This window comes from Bubalus kerabau, chromosome 2 (genome assembly GCF_029407905.1).
Source record: "Bubalus kerabau isolate K-KA32 ecotype Philippines breed swamp buffalo chromosome 2, PCC_UOA_SB_1v2, whole genome shotgun sequence".
Taxonomy (NCBI): Eukaryota; Metazoa; Chordata; class Mammalia; order Artiodactyla; family Bovidae; genus Bubalus; species Bubalus kerabau.
Window position 1 is genome coordinate 202,384,533 of NC_073625.1, and position 12,791 is coordinate 202,397,323.

At 41.3% G+C, this 12,791-nt stretch overlaps 1 long non-coding RNA gene across 1 annotated transcript; it reads left to right on the plus strand.

Annotated features, from left to right (window-relative positions):
* The first annotated feature begins 317 nt into the window (after positions 1–317).
* On the plus strand, positions 318–12,238 carry LOC129645062 (uncharacterized). The gene is made up of 2 exons (XR_008711153.1): positions 318–453; positions 11,939–12,238. It is a non-coding gene; the product is annotated as an uncharacterized LOC129645062 (long non-coding RNA).
* The last annotated feature ends 553 nt before the right edge of the window (positions 12,239–12,791 follow it).

Sequence of the window (12,791 nt, forward strand, 5' to 3'; positions counted from 1 at the left end):
GAAAGGTTATGAGACCAGAATATTTTCTGCATGTGCGATTTTATGTTTTTTGTGTGTGTGCATGCACACAAAGTGAGTTCTGTTTGGAATTAATGAATTATATTTCAATTAGCCAGCGTTTAGCAGCAGTTACTTTCTTTGGTGTGTTGGCTTCTCTTTGTAACATGTATGGTAGTATTTTTCTCATAAACGAAGTGTGTTTTCTTGATCTGAAAGAGAACAGAAATTAGTGAGCCAGGAAAATGTCAAAATCTACCTTTTTAGAAAATATATCATCTTCTAGAGAATAACACCCCGCTCTCTTTCACGTGCAAAATATCACACACTTGCCTTTGAGACTCAAGAGGAAAAGGAATTCATTGACTTCCCTCAGAGAAGCTGGTTTACAGGGAGCCCTCAGACGAGGATGAAGCCTGCTGGGCTGGTGAAGAGTTGACATGCATTTCCTGGAAGGTAAGGCCTTTGGGATGATTTGCAAATAGAGAATACTATATTGAGGATGTTTTCATTTCTTTACAACAGGCTGTGAGGATTCACCAGCCATTAGTGAATCTGAAACTGCCTAGGTAGATTATTTAATTTTGTTGGAACTAACTTTCCCCAAATTAGTTTGGTCTCGGATCCCTTTTTGCACACCCCAGGCACAGCATTCCCTGTGAACTAGTTCAGCAGTCAGGATACACAAGGCTATCATGAGGTAACAAAGAGCCCCCAGCTCTCAGTGGTTTATTTCACTAAAGGTTCATTTCCAGCTCATGCGCCCTGCCCAGCAGGTCCTCAAGGAGAACAGGAGTGTTGTGTTCCTTGTAGTCTCTCATGGACCAAACCTGGAAAAACGGCAGGCGTATAAAGTGGGCCAGTTCAGAGAAGGCTCTGAAAAGTCTCAGACACATATTGACCCGCGAATGCCCTCAACCAGAGGTGACTCAGAGCACTTCTGATCACAAGTAATCGTGGAGAACTAGGCAGATGGTCCCATTCAAACACAATAGGGTGGGAAATGTAATCCCAACACGCACCCCAAGAGGTTCTAAAATAATTAGGAAGAGCACTGATCACCGCCATGCCTAGTATTTTTTCAGAATACATTTTAAGACTCTCTGGACAATTTACATCATTTAGATGATACAAATCCCACTGCTGTACGTTTCTCCAAGATCAAGAAGTGTTACACCTGGGAGAACTGGAGGAGAGATTACAATAGTACACTGAAAACAATTCGGTTACGTGAGAAACACCTTTTTGCCTTTGAACTTCATAACTACCCAGTTATATGAGTAGGGCATAGACTTTCTTATAGGAAAGTGAGACATGTAGAATGAACTTTGTGAGCTGATCTAGTATTCGAACTGTGTTTGTAAGTCAGGAAGAAATGTTGAGATATGGGAAATGTGAGCTGGTTCAAAATCTGGGGCAGCTGAAGCAGCAAGAATCATCGCCACAGTCCAGTTCTACCCTGGATTCTACCAGATTTGTCCAGGACTTGTCCAAGCATTGGTGAGATTATTCAACAGAAATGCAGTGAGAAATGCAAAGCTCACTAACAAAAATGTGAAGAAACGCAGTTTTGGTAGGATGCCAAGAGGCTGTGACTTATTTCATAAATATCTTGAGAGCTTCTGGCCACTGGAATCAATGAGCTCTGAATCACTAAAGAAAACATTCAGATGGTGCCATTGGAGAGAAATTTTTAACCTATCATTTCAGCCTCTAAAAGGATGGTTAAAAGTAAGAGGAAAAAAAATAAAAATAAATTCTGCCCTTTTTATGGGCCTGTAGGACTCCTGTTGAGGAAAATAAATTCTGATTTATTGCTGTCTGCCTTGGAGAAGTTGGAGGCGCAGAATGACATTTTACAGCCGTGTTTGGGTTTGTCGGTGTAGGTGGGGGACCGATCTGGGGGAGCCGGTGTGCCGTGCCTGCCGCCAGCAAGCCACAAGCCACCTTGCATTACCCACTCCACACCCTGCCTCACCTCCATCGCCCCGAACCCCCAGATCTGCCATAATTAGTCTTGCAAGGCTTACGTTGCCGCAGCCGCACGCCCGAGGCATTATCTCCTATCTGCGGTATTCAGTGCTGTAATCCCACAGCTAAATGTGGTAACCCAAATTTCACAGAGCCTCTGTAGCCGGCTTGCTGAGATAACCCATCTCGGTCTGTGGAGTGCCAGGTCGCACGGAGCCTGTAGGCTTGGAGTGCTATGGATGCTTGTGTAGTTCATCCTACGCACCCTATAGCTTACCCATCCTTCCAGAGATCACAGGAACCCTAAATAGCAAAGATGGCATCCTAACTAGAGCACCACCTGTTTTGTGCGAGTGTGCAGGGCTTCTGCCACCCTGCTGCCTCGCGCTCGCTCGCTCGCTTTCTCTCTCTTGGTGGAGAACAGACGAACTTTCAAGTCCTTCTCTGCGGTCTGGCCGACCAAGTAGATGTAAAACTGGGAGACGGAGGCTCCTTGTCTGTACCCAGGCCAACGGCCCCTACGCCACCTACATGGCAACAGTGACCTACTTACGTCTCTCACACTCGGCGTGCTCAAACAGGCTTGCAGGTGCTGGAATCCTAGGCAGTAAAGATCGTTGCTTGTCAAGCCTCTTTGTTCTACATTTCAAACATTTCTGTGGCTGTTTGTTGTCAAAAGGCATGTGTATTTCCTCTCTTTCTCTCTGTCTTCCCCTTCTTCCTCCGGTGTGGCATTGCTCAGAAACATGCCAGTTCTGACATATGCTTTTACCTGAAACTGTATCTACTCCTGCTGCTTTATTGGACCCCTTAATTACTTGTAAAAAATAATAATAAATTGGGCAGGTGTTTGCTCTTCCAGTTGATTAATTGACAATGATTTCAGTACAATTGATGGCAGAAAGCTAGGAAGCTGCCGGTTGGAGCTCAGTGAGGAACACACATTTTTCTACTCAGCCATGTGAATCAGCTTGAGAGGAGAATTTACAGAAGGCTCCGATTGCCAGCAAACTATATGTTTTTCATTCCAGGCTTGGAGACCTCTGAGTCCCAGTGTTGAGCTCTGTCACATATATAATTCTCTGTTACATACACGTGAAACTCTGGTACTGATAAAATGAGTTGAGAAATGTTTTTCCCCCTAAATGCAAAAGATCACCCAGATCAGTCACTACTATGTGTAGAGTGCAGTACATTATAGCAGGAACAATGAATCTGCCTTTTCACTGTGTCTGTGATGTTTCAGATTTCCATTTACCAGCATCAGAAGCAGCAGCAGCAGCCCAGGATGGCCCCTGAGGACTGTATCTCCCAGATTATTAGCATAGCAAAGTTGGGGCCATTCTGTACTAATTTTTTTTTTTTATGGCTTCAAAGACAACCACACAAGGTTTTCAGACCAGTGACTGAATAAAAATAAAGAGACCTAAATGTTTAGAAGTAGAAAATCAAAGCTAGACACTTTTCTTCATTTTTGATTGATACAAAAACTTTCCACGTTTTACAGGGAACCTAGTGATCTAAAGAAGACATAAAATATTATATCATTTTAATTAAGAAGAGTCCTGAGTATAAAGTTTAATTTCAGATGGTCAGGTTTTCAGAAAAGAAGTTGCTTGGCTACTAAAATTTTGTATGAAATAAGAAAGTGGTGAACTACGTAGAGGAAGTTAGATTCAAGGTTTGGCTGGAGTTCAGGCCGTATTTTTATGTTGATCCTTAGAACTCCTTCATTCACTCTATTTTTGTTTTACAGCTGGGCTTGTAAGCATGAATAATGTAGACACACAAATAGCATAGAAAGTGAGCGTAGCCAGGAGGTAGCAAGAGAGAGAAAGAAGAGTCCATATTTCCTGAAAACAACTCCAAATAGGAAAGATATTTTCATGCTTTTTTAAAGACAATAACAGAGAAGTCTTCCTGGCAATGCATATCAACTCAAAGTAAGCCTTGAAACTTTTTTTTTTTCCTAAACGTAGATGTTAGGAGACTATATTACAGGAAATTAACATGGGCATTTTATGGTATTTTTTTTTTACTGATCAAATTTATAAGAGGAAAATAATCACATTCCAGACTCATATCAATGAAATCATGAAGTCATGACCTCCTGTCACCTTTCAGAAACTCAACATCTGATTGAGATTTAAAATATTTTAAAGGAACATTTCAACAAAATTATCAGGTGGTTTCAGAAAGAAAGAGTATATGAATTCACTCTTAAATGTTTGCGAAAAGGAATCATATTCCCTTTGATGAAAGCGATAAGGTGTAGAGACTTTTAAATACTGTGCATTTTTCATTAGAGGGCTCTGAGTCACGTCTTCCTTCACTGAGACTCTGCTCTTTGGCTATAAAACTCACTCTGGTTACTTCGATAGTCTGATTTGCCAAGCAGATAAAGGGTTCAAATTTTCTAACTTGTCCTTTCACGAGAAAAAACTTGAAAAACTCAGAAACATTAGATTGTAAATTGTTTTGGAGAGAGTATGCATTTCCTGCCCATGCTCCAGGGGAAAAAAATCCCTTCTCCGCATGCACCTTAGAAGAATTCACATGATCCATTTCCTTGCAAACTCCTCAAACTTTCAACCTCTCAAAATTTGGATCCGATGTGCCTTTCTTTGAGGATTTTGCAAGCCAGCCTCTTTGCCACTGTAAGCCTGGGAAGTAACGTAGGCATCTGCGGTAAGCTTCAGTGATCCTGGGGCGGTAGACTTCTGCACCCAACTTCAGCGATGAGTTCTCAGCATTGAAACTTCCCTAAGAAAGTGGCAGCAACTTCCAAACTCTGGCAGTTAAAAATAATATTAATATGTTTTATATAAGTGAATTTGTCAAATTACCCCAAGAAAAAACACACAATGACCACTAGCATGACTTTCAAAACACAGCGCAGATCTAATTTCAAAAGGGATTGAAAACCCGATGCTCGAGCACTTTGTGGAGATGTAAAGTCTTCCTTTTCATAAACTTCTCCATTTCCCAAGTTCTGCCTAAACATCTTGATTGCTTTATGGATTAAACTGTGTATATTCAATGTCTGCTCAGGATAGGCCGTGAGTCGGGGAAGACAGAGAGCAGACGGGCATAGCCCAGCTGTAAAATTGCACATTCTACCATAAGTGAGCAATCCAGACTACCCACTTCATCTCTTTCTACCAAAATATTGCGTTTTCCCTCCCAATAAAGATGTTTTATAATGGCAATGAGGTGCCGTAACTCACGGAGGTTCTGCGGCTTACTTGCTCTCTGTGTCCTGTGACTCCCACTCTACCGTGAGAACATATGCTGCATCTCTGCCATGAATTATTATTTGGCGATTCCACGTTGGAATTTGCGCTTGGAAGGCAGTTTCTCCACCCCCACTACAAAGATTCCTGCTCATTCGTAGGAGGTCCATATTGTCTAATGTCTTCCATGTTGTAAAATGATTCCTTAGGTACCATATCCGGGGGCTTGGTCTCCTAAATTCTCAATTAGCGAAACCATCCTGAACTTATATAGGTACCTAAGGTGCTGTGCCTCTTCATTTCAAAATCACCACTTACGTGTGCTACATGTGGGAAGACAGTTCGCTGAACAACAAGCACACCTGACGGCAAAGCATTTCAGGAGGCAGTGATAAAAGTCTCACCGGCACAAATCCGGGGGAAAGTCACCTGTTTTTTAATGCGCTGCTTTTACCCTTTTCCCAAATACTAAGTTTAGAGGCTAGAGAGTAACAACCCATTTTGTTGAAAGGTCTTTGTGAGTCTGACTTTCAGCAAGGAGATTCCAAACTGCTTCCCTAAGGGTCGTTTTCTTCTAAGACCATTGGGCCTTTCCTACACTGAAAGTTGTTCACACTGGCTCCTAGGAGCTGAGTGGGCACATCCCCACTCACCTGGGCATTGAGCAGATGACTCATCGCTAAGTTGAAATAAGCCATTGTGAGAGCAGTTATTCCAGGAGAATCAACCAATACCACAAATCAGGGCTTTCCGGGGGGAGATGGGCGTTAGTTGCTAACAGTTACTGGCATCTCCCTGCCTCCTGCGTGGCAGGTCAGGTACTACAGGTGGGCAGGTACTGTGCATGGCAGCCTTGTGTGCTCCGTCACTCAGTCGTATCGGATTCTTCTGCAGCGCCATGGACTGGAGCCTGCCAGGATTCTCTGTCCAGGGGATTTTCCAGGAAGAATCCTGGAGAAGGTTGCCATTTCCTCCTGCAGGGAATCTTCCCGACCCCAGGGATCGAATTCTCATCCCCTGCATTGTTAGGTGGATTCTTTACCACCTAGCCACCTGGAAAGCCTTAGTGCTAGCCTTACCACCAAAGTATTACAAAGTAATATATAAAACAAGCTAATGACAGTTAAAATTATTAGGAGAAAAGAGTCAGATTGGCAATGTAACTTACTGGTTAAGGACCTCAGCCTGGTTCAGTTTGGGTTGGTCTTCTTACAATTAAATATAGTTAAGTATCCTTGAGCAACTCACTTCTTTGAACCTCAGCTCAGTCCACTGTAAACTGAGAATAATAAAAGCTAGCCTCCTTACATGGTTATTTGAAATTCATTGAAATAAGAAATGAATGAGGGTACTAGGGCTCATACTCAGAGACCAATTCATTTTAACCTAATTATTATTTTTTAATTCATTTGTTTTTGGCTGTGCTGGGTCTTCATTGCCGCCTGAGGGGCTTCTGTAATAGGTGCATGAGCCCTAGAACCTGTGGGCACGGAGGTTACCCTCGAGGCTTAGCTGCTCCATGGCATGTGGGATTTTAGTTCCCCGACCAGGGATCGAACCACTTTCTGGGCATTGGAAGGCAGATTCTTAACCACTGGGAAACCAAGGAAGTCCCTTAGGCAATATTATTAGAGACAAGTAGTTGGAAAGACATTTCGTTGTTATTCAGTTGCTAAGTCGTGCTGACTCTTTGTGACCTCATGGATGGCATGCAGCACATCAGGCTTCCCTGTCACCATCTCCCGGAGCTTGCTCAAACTCATGTCCATGGAGTCAGTGATGCCATCCAACCACCTCATCTTCTTGTCACCCCCTTCTCCTCCTGCCCTCAATCTTTCCCAGCATCAGGGTCTTTTCCAATGAGTCAGTTCTTTCCATCAGGTGGCCAAAGTATTGGAGCCTCAGCTTCAGCATCAGTCCTTCCAATGAATATTTAGGGTTGATTTCCTTTAGGATTGACCAGTCTGATCTCCTTGCTGTCTAATGGACTCTCAAGTCTTCTCCAGCACCACAATTCAAAAGCATCGATTCTTCGGCGCCCAGCCTTCTTGGTTTAACTATGGTTTAACTCTCTTATCTGCACGTGACTGCTGGAAAAGCCATAGCTTTGATTATATGCACCTTTGTTGGCAAAGTGATGTCTCTGGTTTTTTAATATGCTGTCTAGGTTTGTCATAGCTTTTCTTCCAAGGAGTAAGCATCTTTTAATCTCATGGCTGCAGTCACCATCTGCAGTGGTTTTGGAGCCCAAGAAAATAAAGTCTGTCACTGTTTCCATTTTTTCCCATCTATTTGCCATGAAAAGTTGAAAAATTATCAACCTCTTCTTAGTTGTAGTTACTTGTTTACTTTGTCCCAATCAGATCTCTTTTCTATTGTCCTCACATATACCAAGTTCCTGACCCTGAGCTTTGCAGCACACCTTCATGCTATCTGCAAAATCTCTCCCTAATCTTTGCCTAGGTGTCTCCTTCTCCTTTTTCTGGCCCCAGTTCAGATGTAAGCTTTTCTAAGAGGACTTTCTAGGTCATACTCCTTTGGCTCACCTTGCCCGCATTCTCCATCTAGTCACCGTGTTCCAGGTTTCCTGTTCTATATCCTGGCAGATCTTGTCATCCTTAGAAGTTTCTGCTTTATTGGTAACATGCTTACTGACTCTCTTTCTTACCAAATCTGAGATCCGTGAGAGAGTAGCCTACATTATCTTTTCACCACTTAATCCTGATGCCCAGGAATGGTGTCTGTCATGCGGTAGGCAGGCAAGAAATATCAGTAAATTATGAATAAATAAATGGTGGCTTCAGAGCCAGAAAAGTTAATTCGCTACTTAGGTGGAGCAGATAGATCTACAAGTCTATTTTTAGTCCAATTAAGGGTTGTTTTTTATAATAAAATAGAAATATTTATGGATCCACAGGAGGTAGAGAAGTTCATTAATGCTCTGGATAAATAACAGAATGAGCAGTAGAAAATCTATTGACAGATTTAATCAGGAAATTGTGAAAACAACCAGATATAGCTGATTTTGCAAGACATAGAAAGATTAGATTCAGAATAACTTGACTGGGTGAATTTGAAAAGGTTTTCTTTCCCTACACACCACTAAAAGTTTATTTATTTCTCTGATCTTAGCCTAATGGTTGGAAATAAAAAAGCAGAATTTAAATTCCCAATCATTAACCATCCTGATTATTGTAATTTGGGCTGGGAGGAAAGATATGACATGAACTAGCCTTCTTGGTTTGCAAGAGTTGCATAGACGTCCATGCAGGTGTGTGAGTGAGACTTCTCTCACGCTCATCATAGTTGCCTGAGCCTGCGGGGAAGAGCAGATGTGGGCACTAGAGAAAGAAGTAGTATGGGCCTGTCTGAATAAGTGCTTTCTAATGTCTGTGGTACCAACTAACGGCTTAAGCATTTCCATGTGAGGAGATATTTTCTGAAGAGCATGAGGTTTGGAGAGCTTTTCTTAAAAAAAAAAAATCATTCTAAAAGTGAAGGAATTTAATTAATGGGAAAAAATATTTCCTACATAATATACTCATACCATGGAAGTAGGAAGTGTTATGCACGAAGAAATAGAATTTTAGCATAGTCATTTGTTTCTTGTCATGTTAGAGAAAGGACAGTTTATAAGTGGAAAAATGTGATAGTCGTTCAGTTGTGTCTGACTCTGCAACCCCATGGACTATAGCCCACCGGGCTCCTCTGTCCATGGAATTCTCCAGGTGGGAATACTGGAGTGGGTTGCCATGCCCTTCTCCAGGGGATCTTCCCAACTCAGGGATCAAACCTAGATCTCCTGCATTGCAAGCAGATTCTTTATGGTCTGAACCATCAGGAAAGCCATAGGTGGAAAAGAGAATATAAATGCAAGGTATGTCAGAGTAGAATAATTTAATCTTATAGCTGGATTAAATGCTTAAAGTCCAATTTTATTTTTATTTTTCAGATTAGCTAGGATAGAATGGGGATAACATACATAATGTTAACAGGGTTTTCAATTAATTGTGGATATATAGTTAGATTGAACATTTGAAAGAATTACATTAAGTTCCAGGTATCACATGCAGTAGATTTAAAAGTCAACTTATGCACATACACTTGTTCAGTCATTCCTCAGTATCCATGGGCAATTGGTTCCAGGACACTCCCTCCCATACCAAAATCCTCAGATGTTGAACTCCCTTATATAAAAGGATGTAGTATTTGCATATAACCTGTGTTCAGTTCAGTTCAGTCACTCAGTCGTGTCTGACTCTTTGCAACCCCATGAATCGCAGCACGCCAGGCCTCCCTGTCCATCACCAACTCCTGGAGTCCACCCAAACTCATGTCCATTGAGTCCGTGATGCCATCCAGCCATCTCATCCTCTGTCATGCCCTTCTCCTCCTGTCCCCAACCCCTCCCAGCATCAGGGTCTTTTCCAATGAGTCAACTCTTCGCATGAGGTGGCCAAAATATTGGAGTTTCAGTTTCAGCATCAGTCCTTCCAATGAACACCCAGGACTGATCTCCTGTGTACATACTGTGTACATACTACCAAATACTTTAAATCATCTCTCGATAGCAAAAGTTACCTAATAGACTGTATATGTCATGTAAGTATTTGTAAATGAAATATAGATAGTTGCCAGCATGTGGCACATTCAAATTTTGCTTTTTGAAACTTTCTGGGACTTTTTTTCTGAATATTTACCATCTGAGGATGTGGAACCATGGATACAGAAAGATGACTGTGTATACACTGCCCCCACCACACACACACAATCGTCATTATCACCATTTTAGGACAAATAATTCAGATATATATACACATATATGTATATATATCTGCCTAATTCCCATGCGGTCCTTTAGGTCTATTTCATTACCTGCTTGAAGAATTTTAAGGTATTATTTTCAGATTCTTAAAAATATAAAAGCTCTGACTTCCTCTGCCAAGAATTCTACAATTGTGTTTGCATGGCCTAAAATATAAGCAATTCAGTAGAATGACATTTCTATAGAAATAAAGAAGCTCCTAACTATGGCACACATGATCTATCATTTACCAAAATGTATAAGCACATACTACATACAAATCTGGGCTTCCCTGGTGACTCAGGCAGTGAGGAATCTGCCTGCAATGCAGGATATAAATGTATCATTTTATTTTGCAATATATTATTTTATATCTAATATCTTTATTTCCTCTTTCTTATCCTCTTATCATATACCATAAGATGTATTGAAAATATATCATAGTATTTAAGAGTCAAATTTACATTGTAGTGTTTAAATTCTGAGATATCAAAGAAATGAGTAAAAATCATCAAAGGGCTTTGCGCCCTCTCCTGAGGAAGGGATTAGTATGTTTTCACATGTACGTAGGATAGTTACACCATGTTAGGTGAAAATATGACCTTGATATTGTCTTTGCTTGGAGATTAAGGACAGGGTAAGGATCTGTCATGGGGCTGGACTTGGGATGGCAGCTTTTAATGTGTCAACTTGGCTGGGCCTCAGTGCTCAGATTTGTGGTCAAACCTCATTCTGGATTTTTCTGTGAGGGTGTTTTTGAGTGAGATTAACCTTTAAATCGGTAGACGTACAATAAAGCTCGTTCTTCTCTATACTGTGAGTGGGCCTCGTTCAATCGGCTGAAGACTGACTAGAACAAAAGACTGACTTCCCCAAGCAAGAAGGCCTGCAGCACCTGGCCTTGACCTTGAACTGACCCTGCAGATGTTGGACTTGCCAATCTCCATAATCATATGAGCCAATTCCCTAAATCTCTTTATATATACAAATCCTATTGATCCTATTTCTCTAGAGAACCCTAAATAACACGCAATTTGTGAAAAAGAGACTCAGGTCTCTACTCTAGGTGAGAAAGATGACGCTCACAGAGGTTTAATTGCCTAAGGTCATAAAACCAGCAAATTGTGGTGTCAGATTCTGAACCCATGTCTTCCAATGTAAAAGCCGACATTCTTTTGTATCTTCTCCATGATCCTCAATACAGGCTCCTGATAGTGATTTCATCCTTCATTGATCATTGGGGTGTACGATTAATTACTGATATGATCACGTCTTAATTTGTAAACTGAAAGGGCCAGAAACATCCCTTAGCTGTCTCTCTGGCTATGTCTAACAGTGTCTGATATAGAAATTCCCAGAGAACACACATTCCCCGCCTCGTACTCTACCCACATGACAAGCACACACACATTCCCTACAGTGAAAGAATCTAATTCAAGAGCGTCTACCATTGATATAAACGTGGGCAATGGCACATTCCTTGCCTCCAGTGTTTTATCTCAGGAGCAACAGTGAGTAAGGCAAGTCTCCCTAACCTCTCTGAGCTTCCATTTTCTGCTAAACCTAAGTTTGGCCTGAGAAAGGGTTGCCCAAGTTTCGGACATTTTCAGATCACCCTCCTCCTGTCTGCCTTATTGACATGCCATCACGGCGGCGTAGTGCTCTGCTGAAAACGAGCACTACTTAACACATTGATCCCAAGTGCAGCAGCAGCACTGGCGTTTCTTTTGAATTCCCAGTAAGAGGAGCGAATAAATATTAAGAAATTAAGTTGTCTATGTAAAATCCGAAGTCATGCACTACCATCTGTGATATGAGTAGTACACTTGGGTGGGGGGAGGTCTAATATAGAACTTAAAATCTTGCCTAGTTCTGTCTCCATAGGTTTATAAATTGACTTCTGAATTCTGGGTAATTGTATAAATTATTCCAGGTATCACCTTGCTATTACACCTTCAAGATCTAAAAGTCTTTAAGTGATAAAACCCCTCCACATCCCAACCTTCTCAGAGCTGGTCCTGCACCGCTGGAGGATCCGCAGGCAGTGAAGTGGACCTGGACACATGAGAACATGCACGTTTAAAACTTCAAGGGGCCTTTTCTAGTGTTTTTTTTTTTAATCAATTTTTAATCACAGTTCACATTATAAAGTGCAATTACATTATGACACAATAGAGACACATGTGTATATACTATATAGATACAATTAAAGTAAAATTTTAATGAAATATGCTTACACTTCCTCCTATTCTATTCATCTATTCTATTTCATTTTTTAAATTGCAAATTAGCACTTGCCAAATAATTTATAATCTATTATATTATCTGTTGCTATGTAACAATATGGCCACAGATTTATCAGCTTAAAGAAGACAATTTTGTTGCTCATAGTCTCTGTAGTTCTGGGATCCACATATACCTTATCTATGAGGGCTGTGGTCTGATCTCAGATTCAACCAAGGGAAAATTCTCTTCCTTGCTCATCTGTCTTTTGGCCGTATTAGGTTCCTGCAGGCTGCAGGAATAAGGGCCCATTTTCTTGCTGGCTATTGCCTGGAGGTTGCCCTAAGTTGCTTGCCATGTGACCCATGCTTCCAGCATGAGAGTTTGCTCTTTAAAGCCAAAAGAACATGAATCTACTTGCAAAACAAGTACTACAATATTATATAAAGTGGTCACATACATGAAATCACATGTGCCTTGTTACCATTACCATGTTCTGTTGGTCAGAAGCACATCACAGATCCTATACACACTGAGATGGAATCAACTTTGTGAGGGGTTAG